This window comes from Tursiops truncatus, chromosome 11 (assembly GCF_011762595.2).
Source record: "Tursiops truncatus isolate mTurTru1 chromosome 11, mTurTru1.mat.Y, whole genome shotgun sequence".
Classification (NCBI taxonomy): Eukaryota; Metazoa; Chordata; class Mammalia; order Artiodactyla; family Delphinidae; genus Tursiops; species Tursiops truncatus.
In genome coordinates, this window is record NC_047044.1 from 31,346,623 (window position 1) to 31,362,402 (window position 15,780).

At 39.2% G+C, this 15,780-nt stretch overlaps 1 protein-coding gene and 1 long non-coding RNA gene across 5 annotated transcripts in view; one reads left to right on the forward strand and one right to left on the reverse strand.

Annotated features, from left to right (window-relative positions):
- Window positions 1–5,858, forward strand: part of KITLG (KIT ligand) — an 88,686-nt gene extending 82,828 nt beyond the window's left edge. For all 4 annotated transcript variants that reach the window (XM_019918450.3, XM_019918448.3, XM_019918447.3 and 1 more), the window contains one exon: window positions 1,492–5,858. The gene's annotated coding sequence lies outside the window, so the exon portion shown is untranslated. The remainder of the gene's footprint in view (window positions 1–1,491) is intronic.
- The window catches only part of LOC141275840 (uncharacterized), a 252,781-nt gene that overhangs the window by 23,445 nt on the left and 213,556 nt on the right, over window positions 1–15,780 (reverse strand). The gene's annotated exons all lie outside the window — the stretch shown is intronic.

Genomic DNA, 15,780 nt, shown 5'->3' on the forward strand with positions numbered 1-15,780 from the left:
TTGATAAATAAGGACAAAATAGGAAAAGAGTAGGGAAGAAACTAAATGCAAAATACACATTTATTTAGGGGTTGTGATTGAAGATAGCATGCAAATGCTGCCTATAATTAAAAAAGAAAAAAAGATAAGGAAGTACAAATACTTCACCTGAAAGCTGAAAAATCTGAAAGCTGAGTCCAAAGCTCAGTGGGTTAACACCAGCACTGAAAAGCTAAAACAGAGTCTGGCTTTCATGCTTCAGCAAGTACAGTAAGCTGTGCTGAGGCCAAATGAACTTCCCCAGAGGCTTTGTCAGGAATGTGGTGCCAGGATTTCTATCTTTCTTCTTCTGGCTGACAGCACTGAAGGAGATCCTACTGCTGCTCTTTCCTCAGCTGGGAGAAGTGATTGCTAGAACCTGGCTAGGCAGTCAGGATACTGGCACTGATCTGTGGCTAGGAGGCTGTCATTTGTGGGTGGCCTCTGATCAGCCTCTCCGCCTGTCCCAGATATCTCTTGCATGCCACTCCATCAATCTCCACTTCTCCACTCGGAACACCGCCATTGTTCTTCAGACCCTCTCCCCTCACCACCTGTTTACAACCTCTTCAAAGGCTTGTTAGAGAAATTCAAGGCTACATAGATTGATAACACTCATCAGAAATGGAGATAATCTGTGCTGTGCTTGGGGGTATGAAAGCCACGGGGTATTCATTCATCCACTCTATGTTCAAGAAATATTTATTGAGTACAAGTGTCCCCCTCCAGTGCTATGCAAAAGTAGAGCATTCCAATGAAACCTGTCTTAAACCAAAACGGCCTAAAGCAAAGACGCAATCACCTTAGGATACATCTTGCTAATGCGATGCATAAAATAAATCTATGTAAAGCACAGATGCTCGTAGACACAATTCAAAGTTATGGTGGCTTTATGCGGAGAGGCTAAGTGTAGTTCCGGGGAAGAACTTGGCGGTGCCACTCTCACTGCTGGCGGTGCACACTGCCTCTGTAGGCTCACTGCAGAACAAACCCTGAATGCGACGGTCTCTTTTTGCCTTTTTTCATAAAAGCAAAAATCCTCTTTGGATTTCTTTCGTTTGTTGAAAACAGGTACTAAAGTAGGTGTTTTGTAAAAGCAAAGTGGTATAAAGGGAACTTTGAAAAGCAGGGGACACCCGTATCTATTTTGTACCAGGCACTGTTCTAGGTGTTGGAATACAGCAGTGAAAAAGATAAACAAAAGCTCTATGTTCCTCATGGGGCTTACATTCTAATGGGAAGAGACACTCAGTAAACAGTAAGATCATTTCAGATTATGTAAAATGTTACTAGGGAGATCAGCAAGTGACTGATCACTGCGTCTAGGAAACATTTGTCAAGTTATTTTAGGCTGTGTAAGTGAAGCATGCATTGTAAATCTATTACTCATTCAAAGCCACATGAATTCAGCTACTGAGAATGAAAAGAAGGTAGAAAGCAGATATGCTATAATCTCTCTTTTTTCTTCTCTAGGCGGGTAACAGTTCATGTTTGCTTCATAAATGAAGCAGCTTTAAACAAATTCCTATTCTGTCTGGAGTGACAGACCGCATCTTTATCTGTTCTTGCTACCCATGACTATGTGGATGATTCAGAAATTGGAACAAAGTGTTTTACTGTGAAACTGGCACTGAATTAATCATCTGTAAAGAAGAACTTGCACCGAGCAGGACTCTATTTTAAGGACCTGGGGGATTTGTGGTCTCAATTAGAACTTGCAGCTGATGTTGGGAGAGACAGCACGTGTCCCAGGCTGCACGTACCGTTTTGCATGCCTCCAGAAACGTCTAATTGTTGAAAAACCACATAGCTTTATTTTACAGTTACAACCTGCAGTTCATAGTTATCTTGGTCTCTGCAAGTAGATTTCAGCCTGGATAGTGGGGGTCATCATTTTTATCAAAGGGATCCAGAAAAAATTCAAAAAACAAAAACTCCATAGCATCAGCCACTGTTCATTTAGAAAGCAGTGGGAAAAGAGGGTGGGGGTAGGGGCAGGTCAGCCTTCTAGCTGCTGATCAAGGAATGATATGGGTCTGAGCTTGGTCTCTTTCTGACACAGAGTGTGCTCAACCGTATCCCACTAGACAAACGGACATGGTTGTCTGACTTTAGTCATGCAGGGGAGCCAGTACTGAATTACACAACAGTGATGCCTTTGCAGAGGAGAGACTCCGAAAGAGTCATCACACGAAGAAGCTGTGGACACTGCCCAGCAGGACAGTCTGCCGAGGGGGGCATCTGGCACCCCTGGTGAAGTCAGCCTTTGCCCTTGACCACTATGGCGTGTACAAATTGTGCTTGCAAATTATATTACAAAATGTTTATATTCTAAAACTATCACAGAGTTATGTAAAGGGACTTAGGAGAAATCACTGAATGTATGGAGGCCGCATTTTCAATTTCTGCTGTGGGAGAGAGTAAATATAAATTATGATATTTAGTATCTATGGTTAGATAACCACACACATGCTAATATGGGTGTTGAAAACTAGGTGACTTGGCTTTTACAAGAATGCAGGGGATCAGGAAACTTTAGTTATTTATAGTATAATCACCATTATCTGTTTAAAGGATCCATTTATTTAAAATCAGGCACTCTGTATTCATTAAGGTTTATGAATTAAAAATAAAAAGAAAGCTTTATGTAGTTACGCATGTCAGTTTGCTATTAAAATATGCGACAGCGTTTTTGTCATATTGAGTGAACTTGGCAGGAATTCCCAAGATGGACATTGCATTTTTAAACCAGAACTTGTAAGACATTAAGTGAATTTCCCTCGCCAATTTTTTTTATTTCAAAGGACCATCTGACTAAGGTCAAGGAATGATTTCTTTTGGTTTATTTTGATGAAGATTCTTTTAATATATCACAAACGTACACATACAGGAATCCAAAGCTTTCCATTCTAACTTGATCCTTGTGATAACATCATTGCCATGTCTATCACCATCACATGACTGTTTTCAATGCAGTGATAGAGAAGGGCATGAAAACCTGCTATCTTTCCTTTGTTTTCAAAAGTCCAAGAACTTCTAGTAGAGCTGGATTTTAGCTTATGTTCAAAGCTAATTCAAATACAACTCTAGTAAGTGGCCCTTGCTCTTTTTTATACCAAAGAGCTCAGATGATTTCTACGATCCCTCCTCTAAAGTGCTGTGGTTCCTCAAACACTAGTCATGTCTCTAAGATACAACCCAGATGCTTTGGGAAGTTGCATTAATTTATTCAGTCCCTCAAATATCCCATGGTACAACCAATTATATATAATAAAACCAGAGATCAAGTTAATGGCTGAAAGGACCTGTCTCAGTGTGTGATGTTGATTGTTTTGAAGAAAATAGACATAGATTAACATGAGTATGTGTGTAGGTCATGTGTCAATTGAGAAGATTGATACTTCTCAATCTAATAGTTTGTTTCAGCAATGGTTTCAGTTTTTGTAAGTATGTAAAAATGCTGCTTAATGAGCTTTAGAGTATAATAGATGTACTTTTGTTCTCAAAGCTGGTAGCTGGGTTTTAACACACAAGGACATGGTCCTAATTGATAGGGTTAAATAAACAAATTCAGCAAGTTATGAAATCTGGCACGGTAGGCGAGGGGAGATGTATTCTGCCTAATTAAATGTATTGGTTCATTGAGAGTTGTGTGGATTACCAATTTTTAAAACACTAAAATTCAGTAAAATACACGAACAATAGAAAAATGTTGAACATTACTTTGGTTGGTAGTTGCTTGGGAATGAACTCTCATATCTACTTGGAGATTAAAATATATATATACATATATGTCTTTGCTTTATTTTATCCAATATGTGTTCTGAACATCCTTTATAAATCATGGAAAACTCACAACTGACATCTTAAACTGTGAAATCACCTTTTAAACTGGTACCATGTATCTGATAGTTCTCTTTTGTAATGTTTCAAAATTGTCTTTTAAAATGGTTTCAGAAGTCTGCAGATGCTAAATTATACTTTAGAGTAAAGTATAATTAAGCCTTGTACCTCTGTGGTAGAACCCAAATCTATAGAGAAACTGGCACTGATAAACGGTGCCTGCCCTGTGATATCAAAGCGTTGCTTGATTTTGTATTATAATCTGATGTGCTTACCACACAGCCACTTTCTAATGAGTCAGAAACAAGTTATTTTTTTCAATACTTTAACAGAACAAGTACCCTATTCTCTTTGAAAAGGATTAACTATGTGAAAAATGACAATGTATGATAAAGTATGTTCACAATGAAATATCTGCTTTTAGTAAGAATTAAAGTACTCCGGAGAAGCTTTGTGGCATATTTTGGTATTCTAATTCAAATGAAGTTTTAAATTAATAGAAAACTCCACGCAGAATTCATGGATATTTCTTAATGTTTTTCTGAAGCTAGGTTCTGGTTTCAAAATGTAATTCCAGTATGGGGCTTTTAGCCATTCCCAACCTATTCTAATTTAACTAAGAAATATATTTTTCAAGAAGGCAGTTGGACATAGTGGGATGGATGTTAGGAAAAATTGTCAGGAGCTTCCACTCTGCCATTAACAGGTATTGGTAAATCACTGCCCTTCTTTGGCTCTCAATTTTTATTTATCTATATGGTGAAGTCAAGTCATACCATAGGTATGAGAGAAACCTATTGATACGTGACTGACAAAGATGATAAAATAGAGCTGAAACTATCGCATATAAAATATCCAACTCTGATCTCTGTGAATAAGCAATTTGAACATAAAAAGCTATGGCTGTTCTTGTTTGTAATGTAAATAGGGTCCATTCGTAAAAGTGAAGATCAGTCTCCTGTAGGGTGAGTCGGATAACCACTTACACAAGAGATGGCTTTTTCCGTTGCTTAAATAAACATTTTTGGATCACCTCTGAAGAATGAAAACCAAGAGTACATTTTACCCAAGATGAGATGTGTGTAACATTTGGAAGTGTACCAAATCAAGCATTTAAATGCTCTCATTTTTCTTAAAAGCTAAGAGCAGAAAATGTAAGATGCTCATAAAGTTTTTAAGTGCAAAAAGATACTTTCGAATCCGTTTGGAGATGGGTAAACCATAAATTATATTTCAGGATTGGAAAGTGGGATAAGAATTTTAGAGAAAGCCAGCTTGTTTTGAAACAGTATTATTCTGAAATTGGCATTAAAATATAAACATTCAGATTGAAATTCCAACCAGTTCATTTGTGGTGTTTGATCACACAGTTTATGGTGTTGCTGGGAATGCCTTTGTAAAGATAAAATAATGGTACTTTCATTTCCTAACAAGATACTGTTTTAGAAATAATCCATATTAAAATGGATATTCTTGATCCTAAAATGTTTCTTAAGCATCGTACATGTATTTATAACCGCCGTCTCCAATTACATCTTATGTTGTTTTTCAAAATAAAATTGTTTAAACTAAAAAAACATAGTATTTTCAGTTACTTGATTTCTGAGCTATGACTCACTGAATAAAAATTTCCAATCAAAATACCCTATTCTCCTATATTCTAAGGATTAATGTGTGATTATAGTGTCCACTTGCCACTATTTTTTAAATCAATGGACTTAAAGTATTCAGACATTTAGATGGATGCACAGATATATTGCTAGTTCATAGATTGGAGTTTGCATATTGTAATGTAAATGTATGTCAACATTATTCTATAGTTTTATTATGACTGAAGTTAAATAAAAAAGGTTGTAAAATGTGATGTGTATGTACTGTATGTGTACTTTTTAAAATAGGTTTATGTCCTGACCCTTTTTTATACAGGTTTGAATTTGAAATTACATTATATATACACATACTTTATTGTTCTAAATAAAGAATTTTATGCACTCAAATTTGCCCTGTCATTATCTTAAAGTTATCACACATGTTCATAACATGGTTGAGCATTTACGGTAAACTCAAAGTTTTCTATGGAAAACATCATTAGTCTAGATTTTCTTCTAATATGCACAAAAGGAGATAAATCATTTTATTCCAATAAATATGTATTGGTTAAGTAATCAAGGAAGATAGGTAAAGTAATCAAAGAAGGTAAAATTGAATGAATACACTGTTGGATCTCAAGGGGTTTCTAACTTAGTTGGGGAGAAGGTAGGAAAACCACTGTCAACTGCATAAAGCCACAGTGAAGTAATTACCTAAGTGCAAAACTGCGGTCTAGTTAATGTACTCGGGGCACACAGGAAGAAGAAATAGACAGCCTAGGGATGATCATGGGGGAGTTGGTGTTTGGGCTAAGATTTACAAGGATGAGAAATTTTGATAAAGAAGGATAATTATGCCCAGCCTGAGCAGTGTTTTCCAAAGCAAGTAGTTTTAAAATTTCTCAATTTATCCCATCAAATCCAATCCTGAGCATACAGTGCATAAAGGGATACACAGTGAGATGAGACCAGAGCCTTGAATGCCACAGGAGGGCAGATTCTTCTTAGGGGCCATGCGAAGCCATTGCGTGCTTCTGAGAAGAGGGATGGAATGGCAAGATCATACACCATTATGGCTTATGTGGTTTAGGCAATAAGTAATCATCCTGCCTAGCTCCTGGTTGGTATTGGACTCCTGAGACCACATCCTCTAGATTTATGACATCACACTTATTCACCCACCATTTCTTTTCAGTTTCTTTGCTGATTTTTCCTCCTCTGCTCACGCTTTATATTACAAACTTCCATCAATATAAGCCTAGACGATAATAGCCTTGTAACTGATCGCACTCCTCCACTATTTAGCCCTTTTTCAATCAGTTCCTCATGTTAGAGTGAATAATATGGAGACAACTGATAATACTTTCCTCTGATTAAAACACTGAAATGGCTTCTCATTATTTTTCAGGACCAAACCCAAACTCAACATGGTTTATAAAGCCCTCCTCGACACATCTCATAATTTTTTTTGGGGGGGGGGGGCAGGGGGTTGCTAATTGTTTGTTTTCCCCTTTAAGTTATAAACACATGAGGACTAGGACCGTGAAGACTTATATCATTGCATTCCCCCAATTTAAAGCAATAATAAAGCATGGAATTGAAACAACATTGAATCTGAATAGGTATTACCTATTGCAATGTTCAATAAGTTAAAAGTTATTTTCTAAAACTTTTTATCATGGACAATTTGAAATATATGCAAAAGTAGAGTAGTGTAATGAACTTCCATGTAACCATAACCTAGCTTCAATCTTACTTAAGTGCTGAATGATCTTATTTTATCTAAGTCACCTACTACACCACTTACCCACCACCCCTTTCATATTATTTTTAGGCTAATACCTACAAATATTTGATCTGTAAATATTTATATGTGTATCTCTAAATTATAAATTTTAGAACGTAATACCTTTGTCACACCTAAGAAAAATTATTCCTTAATATCAAAGACCCAATAAGTATTCATATTTTATCTCACATCATCATGCATTGCAATATTGTACTACAGCAGAGTATAAAATAAAGGTAAAATTCTCCCTCCAACATTAAAGTTCTTTCCTCCACAGGAAAACAGGTATTTCTTGTTAACCCTCAGAAAAACTATGTGTACATACATATTTATGTAATACTATCCTCTAACCTCGCTTTTCCCATTTATTAGAAGAATGTGTAACACTTTGCATCAGCCCAGATAAACCTTTATCCACTACCATAGCCAGGAAATTATAGATGGACATTGAAATTGTACTATAATGTGTGCCTTTTGGAATTTCAGTCCATACTTAGCAAAATCCAATGTACTTTTAGAACTTTTTCTTCAAAATGAAAATGAGGCTGTCTTTTGAGGATATATCTGCCTCTTTAGCCCTCTCATTTGGTGGCTGTGTTTCCTCCATAACTGTCACTGGGTCTGGCAGTGGGTTCTCTGGTCCTCATTGCTGCTTCTGGGTCATCACTCCTTAATCCCTCCCAGATTTGAATCTCATGTTATCAGATTACATACCCACTGCTATTCACTGTTGCTTTCATGTACTAACTCTCAGGTTCTTCTCCTTCATTTCTTGATGGCATGAGCACCTACTTCACTGTCACTCATCTGTACTCCTGTCTTATTCCTTGGGATTTTGATACACATATAAATGATCCTTTTGGCTGCAGCTGCTGCTTCTTCCTTATCCCCCTCCTCCTCCTTTTCCTCCTTTGGAGACTTTTATGAATCCAGCTTTTCTATATTCTAATGAGTAAGGTTTATTTTAAGAACGTCATTAGAGATCCTAGAGGGGAAGATGGCGGAAGAGTAAGACGCAGAGATAACCTTCCTCCCCACAGATACACCAGAAATACATCTACACGTGGAACAACTCCTACAGAACACCTACTGAACGCTGGCAGAAGACCTCAGACCTCCCAAAAGGCAAGAAACCCCCCCCCCCCCCCACGTACCTGGGTAGGGCAAAAGAAAAGAGAATAAACAGAGACAAAAGGATAGGGATGGGACCTGCACCAGTGGGAGGGAGCTGTGAAGGAGAAAAGGTTTCCACACACTAGGAAGGCCCTTCACTGGCGGAGACGGGAGTGGCGGAGGGGGAAAGCTTCGGAGCCACAGAGGAGAGCGCAGCCACAGAGGAGAGCGCAGCAACAGGGGTGCGGAGGGCAAAGCGGAGAGATTCCCGCACAGAGGATCGGTGCCAACCGGCACTCACCAGCCCGAGAGGCTTGTCTGCTCATCTGCCGGGGCGGGCGGGGTCTGGGAGCTGAGTCTCGGGCTTTGGTCAGATCGCAGGGAGAGGACTGGGGTTGGCTGCATGAACACAGCCTGAAAGGGGCTAGGGCGCCACAGCTAGCCGGGAGGGAGTCTGGGGAAAAGTCTGGACCTGCTGAAGAGGCAAGAGACTTTTTCTTCGCTCTTTGTTTCCTGGTGCGCGAGGAGAGGGGATTAAGAGCGCTGCTTAAAGGAGCTCCAGAGACGGTCGGGAGCCGCGGCTAAAAGCGCGGACCCCAGAGACGGGCATGAGACGCTAAGACTGCTGCTGCCGCCACCAAAAAACCTGTGTGCGAGCACAGGTCACTATCCACACCCCCATTCCTGTGCAGCCGCCACTGCCAGGGTCCCGGGATCCAGGGACAACTTCCCCGGGAGAACGCACGGCTCAGGCTAGTGCAACGACACGCCGGCCTCTGACGCCGCAGGCTCGCCCCGCACTCCATACCCCTCCCTCCCCCCGGCCTGAGCCCCCGAAGCAGCTGCTCCTTTACCCCATCCTGTATGAGCAAAGAACAGACGCCCTCAGGCGACCTACACGCAGAGGCAGGGCCAAATCCAAAGCTGAGCCCCAGGAGCTGTAAGAACAAAGAAGAGAAAGGGAAATCCCTCCCAGCAGCCTCAGGAGCAGCGGATTAGAGCTCCACAATCACCTTGGCGTACCCTGCATCTGTGGAATACATGAATAGACAACGAATCATCCCAAACTGAGGAGGTGGACTTGGAAAGCAAGGTTTATGATTTTTTCCCCTTTTCCTCTTTTTGTGAGTGTGTATGTGTATGCTTCTGTGTGAGATTTTCTCAGTATAGCTTTGCTTTCACCATTTGTCCTAGGGTTCTATCTGTCTGTTTTCTTTTTTTTTTTTTTTTTTTTCCGGTACGTGGGCCTCTCACTGTTGTGGCCTCTCCCGTTGCGGAACACAGGCTCTGGACGCGCAGGCTCAGCGGCCATGGCTCACGGACCTAGCCGCTCCGTGGCATGTGGGATCTTCCCACACTGGGGCACGAACCCGTGTCCCCTGCATCGGCAGGCGGACTCTCAACCACTGCGCCACCAGGGATGCCCCCATCCGTTTTTTTTTGTTTTGTTTTTCTCTTAAAAAAATTTTTTTCTTAATAATTATTTTTTATTTTAATAACTTTATTTTATTTTATCTTACTTTATTTTATTTTATTTTATCTTGTTTCTTTCTTTCCTTCCCTCCTTCCTTCCTCCCTCCCTCCCCCCTCCTTTCTTTCTCTCTCTCTTTCTTTCTTTCTTTTCTTTTCTTTTCTTCCTTTCTTTCTACTTTGTCTCCCTTTTATTCTGAGCCGTGTGGATGAAAGGCTCTTGGTGCTGCAGCCAGGAGTCAGTGCTGTGCCTCTGAGGTGGGAGAGCCAACTTCAGGACACTGGTCCACAAGAGACCTCCCAGCTCCACGTAATATCAAATGGCGAAAATCTCCCAGAGATCTCCATCTCAACACCAACACCCAGCTTCACTCAACGACCAGCAAGCTACAGTGCTGGACACCCTATGCCAAACAACTAGCAAGACAGGAACACAACCCCACCCGTTAGCAGAGAGGCTGCCTAAAATCATAATAAGTCCACAGACACCCCAAAACACACCACCAGACCTGGACCTGCCCACCAGAAAGACAAGATCCAGCCTCAGCCACCAGAACATGGGCACTAGTCCCCTCCACCAGGAAGCCTACACAACCCACTGAACCAACTTTAGCCACTGGGGACAGACACCAAAAACAACGGGAACTATGAACCTGCAGCCTGCAAAAAGGAGACCCCAAACACAGTAAGATAAGCAAAATGAGAAGACAGAAAAACACACAGCAGATGAAGGAGCAAGATAAAAACCCACCAGACCTAACAAATGAAGAAGAAATAGGCAATCTACCTGAAAAAGAATTCAGAATAATGATAGTAAAGATGATCCAAAATCTTGGAAATAGAATAGACAAAACGCAAGAAACATTTAACAAGGACCTAGCAGAACTAAAGATGAAACAAACAACGATGAACAACACAATAAATGAAATGAAAAATACTCTAGATGGGATCAATAGCAGAATAACTGAGGCAGAAGAACGGATAAGTGACCTGGAAGATAAAATGGTGGAAATAACTACTGCAGAGCAGAATAAAGAAAAAAGAATGAAAAGACTTGAGGACAGTCTCAGAGACCTCTGGGACAATATTAAACACACCAGCATTCGAATTATAGGGGTTCCAGAAGAAGAAGAGAAAAAGAAAGGGACTGAGAAAATATTTGAAGAGATTATAGTTGAAAACTTCCCTAATATGGGAAAGGAAATAGTTAATCAAGTCCAGGAAGCACAGAGAGTCCCATACAGGCTGAATCCAAGGAGAAATACACCAAGACACATATTAATCAAACAGTCAAAAATTAAATACAAAGAAAACATATTAAAAGTAGCAAGGGAAAAACAACAAATAGCACACAAGGGAATCCCCATAAGGTTAACAGCTTATCTTTCAGCAGAAACTCTGCAAGCCAGAAGGGAGTGGCAGGACATATTTAAAGTGATGAAGGAGAAAAACCTGCAACCAAGATTACTCTACCAGCAAGGATCTCATTCAGATTTGATGGAGAAATTAAAACCTTTACAGACAAGCAAAATCTGAGACTGTTCAGCACCACCAAACCAGCTTTACAACAAATGCTAAAGGAACTTCTCAGGCAAGAAACAGAAGAGAAGGAAAAGACCTACAATAACGAACCCAAAACAATTAACAAAATGGGAATAAGAACATACATATCGATAATTACCTTAAATGTAAATGGACTAAATGCTCCCACCAAAAGACACAGATTGGCTGAATGAATACAAAAACAAGACCCATATATTTGCTGTCTACAAGAGACCCACTTCAGACCTAGAGACACATACAGACAGAAAGTGAGGGGATGGAAAAAGATATTCCATGCAAATGGAAACCAAAAGAAAGCTGGAGTAGCAATTCTCATATCAGACAAAATAGACTTTAAAATAAAGACTATTAGAAGAGACAAAGAAGGACACTACATAATGATCAAGGGATCGATCCAAGAAGAGGATATAACAATTGTAAATATTTATGCACCCAACATAGGAGCACCTCAATACATAAGGCAAATACTAACAGCCATAAAAGGGGAAATCGACAGTAACACATTCATAGTAGGGGACTTTAACACCCCACTTTCAGCAATGGACAGATCATCCAAAATGAAAAGAAATAAGGAAACACAAGCTTTAAATGATACATTAAACAAGATGGACTTAATTGATATTTATAGGACATTCCATCCAAAAACAACAGAATACACATTTTTCTCAAGTGCTCATGGAACATTCTCCAGGATAGATCATATCTTGGGTCACAAATCAAGCCTTGGTAAATTTAAGAAAATTGAAATTGTATCAAGTATCTTTTCCGACCACAACACTGAGACTAGATATTAATTACAGGAAAAGATCTGTAAAAAATACAAACACATGGAGGCTAAACAATACACTACTTAATAACGAAGTATTCACTGAAGAAATCAAAGAGGAAATAAAAAAAATACCTAGAAACAAATGACAATGGACACACGATGACCCAAAACCTATGGGATGCAGCAAAAGCAGTTCTGAGAGGGAAGTTTATAGCAATACAATCCTACCTTAAGAAACAGAAACATCTCAAATAAACAACCTAACCTTGCACCTAAAGCAATTAGAGAAAGAACAAAAACACCCCAAAGTTAGCGGAAGGAAAGAAATCATGAAAATCAGATCAGACATAAATGAAAAAGAAATGAAGAAAATGATAGCAAAGATCAATAAAAGTAAAAGCTGCTTCTTTGAGAAGATAAACAAAATTGATAAACCATTATCCAGACTCATCAAGAAAAAAAGGGAGAAGACTCAAATCAATAGAATTAGAAATGAAAAAGGAGAAGTAACAACTGACACTGTAGAAATACAAAAGATCATGAGTGATTACTACAAGCAACTCTATGCCAATAAAATGGACAACCTGGAAGAAATGGGCAAATTCTTAGAAATGCACAACCTGCCAAGACTGAATCAGGAAGAAATAGAAAATATGAACAGACCAATCACAAGCACCGAAATGGAAACTGTGATTAAAAAGCTTCCAACAAACAAAAGCCCAGGACCAGATGGCTTCACAGGCGAATTCTATCAAACATTTAGAAAAGAGCTAACACTTATCCTTCTCAAACTCTTCCAAAATATAGCAGAGGGAGGAACACTCCCAAACTCATTCTACAAGGCCACCATCACCGTGATACCAAAACCAGACAAGGATGTCACAAAGAAAGAAAACTACAGGCCAGTATCACTGATGAACATAGATGCAAAAATCCTCAAAAAATACTAGCAAACAGAATCCAACAGCACATTAAACAGATCATACACCATGATCAAGTGGGGTTTATTCCAGGAATGCAAGGATCCTTCAATATATGCAAATCAATCAACGTGATACACCATATTAACAAATTGAAGGAGAAAAACCGTATGATCATCTCAATAGATGCAGAGAAAGCTTTCAACAAAATTCAACACCGATTTATGATAAAAACCCTGCAGAAAGTAGGCCTAGAGGGAACTTTCCTCAACATAATAAAGGCCATATATGACAAACCCACAGCCAACATCGTTCTCAATGGTGAAAAACTGAAAGCATTTCCACTAAGATCAGGAACAAAACAAGGTTTCCCACTCTCACCACTCTTATTCAACATAGTTTTGGAAGTTTTAGCCACAGCAGTCAGAGAAGAAAAGGAAATAAAAGGAATCCAAATTGGAAAAGAAGAAGTAAAGCTGTCACTGTTTGAAGATGACATGATACTATACATAGAGAATCCTAAAGATGCTACCAGAAAACTACTAGAGCTAATCAATGAATTTGGTAAAGTAGCAGGATACAAAATTGATGCACAGAAATCTCTGGCATTCCTATACACTAATGATGAAAAATCTGAACGTGAAATCAAGAAAACACTCCCATTTACCACTGCAACAAAAAGAATAAAATATCTATGCATAAACCTACCTAAGGAGACAAAAGACCTGTATGCAGAAAATTATAAGACACTGATGAAAGAAATTAAAGATGATACAAATAGATGGAGAGATATACCATGTTCTTGGATTGGAAGAATCAACATTGTGAAAATGACTCTACCACCCAAAGCAATCTACAAATTCAATGCAATCCCTATCAAACTACCACTGGCATTTTTCACAGAACTAGAACAAAAAATTTCACAATTTGTATGGAAACACAAAAGACCCCGAATAGCCAAAGCAATCTTGAGAACGAAAAACGGAGCTGGAGGAATCAGGCTCCCTGACTTCAGACTATACTACAAAGCTACAGTAATCAAGACAGTATGGTACTGGCACAAAAACAGAAAGATAGATCAATGGAACAGGATAGAAAGCCCAGAGATAAACCCACGCACATATGGTCACGTTATCTTTGATAAAGGAGGCAGGAATGTACAGTGGAGAAAGGACAGCCTCTTCAATAACTGGTGCTGGGAAAACTGGACAGCTACATATAAAAGTATGAGATTAGATCACTCCCTAATACCATACACAAAAATAAGCTCAAAATGGATTAAAGACCTAAATGTAAGGCCAGAAACTATCAAACTCTTAGAGGAAAACATAGGCAGAACACGCTATGACATAAATCACAGCAAGATCCTTTTTGACCCACCTCCTAGAGAAATGGAAATAAAAACAAAAATAAACAAATGGGACGTAATGAAACTTCAAAGCTTTTGCACAGCAAAGGAAACCATAAACAAGACAAAAAGACAACCCTCACAATGGGAGAAAATACTTGCAAATGAAGCAACTGACAAAGGATTAATCTCCAAAATTTATAAGTAGGTCATGCAGCTCAATAACAAAAAAACAAACAACCCAATCCAAAAATGGGCAGAAGACCTAAATAGACATTTCTCCAAAGAAGATATACAGACTGCCAACAAACACATGAAAGAATGCTCATCATCATTAATCATTAGAGAAATGCAAATCAAAAGCACAATGAGATATCATCTCACACCGGTCAGAATGGCCATCATCAAAATATCTCAAAACAATAAATGCTGGCGAGGGTGTGGAGAAAAGGGAACACTCTTGCACTGCTGGTGTGAATGTGAATTGGTACAGCCACTATGGAGAACAGTATGGAGGTTCCTTAAAAAACCACAAATAGAACTACCATATGACCCAGCAATCCCACTACTGGGCATATACCCTGAGAAAACCATAATTCAAAAAGAGTCATGTACCAAAATGTTCATTGCAGCTCTATTTACAGCCCAGAGATGGAAACAACCTAAGTGTCCATCATCGGATGAATGGATAAAGAAGATGTGGCACATGTATACAATGGAATATTACTCAGCCATAAAAAGAAACGAAATTGAGCTATTTGTAATGAGGTGGATGGAGCTAGAGTCTGTCATACAGAGTGAAGTAAGTCAGAAAGAGAAAGACAAATACTATATGCTAACACATATATATGGAATTTAAGAAAAAAAAATGTCATGAAGAACTTAGGGGTAAGACAGGAATAAAGACACAGACATACTAGAGAATGGACTTGGGGAAATGGGTAGGGGGAAGGGTAAGCGGTGACAAAGCGAGAGAGTGGTATGGACATATATACACTACCAAACGTAAAATAGATAGCTAGTGGGAAGCAGCCGCATAGCACAGGGAGATCAGCTCGGTGCTTTGTGACCACCTAGAGGGGTGGGATAGGGAGGGTAGGAGGGAGGGAGACACAAGAGGGAAGAGATATGGGAACATATGTATAACTGATTCACTTTGTTATAAAGCAAAAACTAACACACCATTGTAAAGCAACTATACTCCAATAAAGATGTAAAAAAAAAAAAAAAAAAAAGAAAGAAAGAAAATGATCCTTTCAACACCCTGTCCTTTCCGGTCCTTGAAATGTCTCTCTTAGTGAGCCAGTCCTCAACACCACCCTAGCCACTTAGTCTGATGCACCTTGTAGGCTTTGTCA